Source organism: Fopius arisanus, unplaced genomic scaffold (genome assembly GCF_000806365.1).
Source record: "Fopius arisanus strain USDA-PBARC FA_bdor unplaced genomic scaffold, ASM80636v1 scaffold00060, whole genome shotgun sequence".
Taxonomy (NCBI): domain Eukaryota; kingdom Metazoa; phylum Arthropoda; class Insecta; order Hymenoptera; family Braconidae; genus Fopius; species Fopius arisanus.
Window position 1 is genome coordinate 533,459 of NW_011887799.1, and position 1,660 is coordinate 535,118.

General features: G+C 36.9%; 1 protein-coding gene across 1 annotated transcript in view; it reads right to left on the minus strand.

Moving 5' to 3' along the window:
- Positions 1-1,660, minus strand: part of LOC105268764 (mitochondrial import inner membrane translocase subunit Tim22) — a 13,058-nt gene that overhangs the window by 1,355 nt on the left and 10,043 nt on the right. The gene's annotated exons all lie outside the window — the stretch shown is intronic.

Genomic DNA, 1,660 nt, shown 5'->3' on the forward strand with positions numbered 1-1,660 from the left:
GAATAATAAATAATTGATCGTTTAAATAATATTAATTTTTATAATTCTGTGACTTCAGAGAACACATAAACGTGTAAATAAAAGGACTCACTCAGGTAGAACTGTCTAGGTTAGAAATCTGTTTCTGACTTTTTAGTCGTTGTTAAAATGTGTTTTAGAGAGCCTTGGGATTTTCTAGTGATCATTAATGTAATTACTGCCTGGAGATAACTAATGAAAGACGAATCCTTTGATTTTTCTCTCGAAATTATTTTTATTTTCGTCTTGAAACTTCACTAGAGTGTGGAGATAATCACAGGCGACGAGAATATCGACCGATGAAAATTCGATGCGGCAGTTGGTAAAAAAAATTGATGATAATTAAAGGCGCCTTTTCATTTAAATCGCTATAAACCTTTTTATACCCGGGCAGATGATATTTAATATTTTTGATATTCTTTCAGTATCTTCAAGAAAACAGTCGAATGAATAATAAATTTTGACTCAAATTATAAATGTAAACGTCCATAATTTATTATCTGGAGATAATAAAAACTAATATATAGGATTTAGAAATTCCGAAAAACCCATATTTATTAAAAAAATTCCTTCGAACCCCGGAAAATCAACAATAAAGTCAAGAAATTTTTCCATTGTTGACAGAAATGTCCATTCCAGCCCGACGCATCCCTAATTTCCCAGGAGAGTATCCTGAGCCCTCAGGCGTGCCCTCCAAGGGCCAATGCCCCTCGCCATTCCCTTTATAATTCTACTCCTCAATCCCACCCCAATTTCACCCTCACCGAGCACTTTTTACCCCATCCTCAAACCCCCTTCCGCGACGAGTCCTCAAGACCAACGATAACTCTAATCCCGTAATGAGTGCGCTTATCCCACAGTATCCACATAATAATCATTAAAATACATAGATCATTAGTCCAGAATTTTCGATACACATAAAAATATAATATCCCGTAAAAATGAGGTGATGGTTTGAAATTCCACAGGTGGAATCTAAAAATACAAATAGTGCATCAGGATAGATCTAATATTGCTGTGTACGGTGGATAAGCTATAGCATTTTATCAACGCCGGTGATTCTCCCTCTTTCCCCACCCCGCCTTCCCGCGGATAATACATTGAGTGGGTGGTGGTGGGTGGTGGCGGCCGCCGGACGGCGCGACTCTCCAACCCCGTTCGATCGATGGAGCGTCGCCCGACGCGGTGACTAACCCGTCGACGAAGTCATACCCCGTCCTTTTAACATTCACCACATCCAAGTACCCATGGCCACAAACTTCCTTACCTTCATACCATTCCTACGCTGTCGCAAGCCGCATTGTAATAACTAGCATTAAATTTTGAACATATTAATCGTAACATTAATAGCAATGTTAATATTAATCATGTAATAATTTAATCTGTTGATTGATTTCAATGATGCAATGATGCAATGATGCAATGATGCAATGATGCAAATTCTATGATTTTTCCTCTATTCTAGGGATCATTTAATTTATTTAATTATTCATTAATTTAATTAATAAAAAACCCCCTCGACTTTCAATAATCAAAAATGGGTAATGAGTGTGTAGAAGTACTCGGAAGAATTTTTCAGGGGGAATAATTATGAAAATTAATAATAATTAATTATAAGTGGTGGCCAGAGACTTTTCTGAGT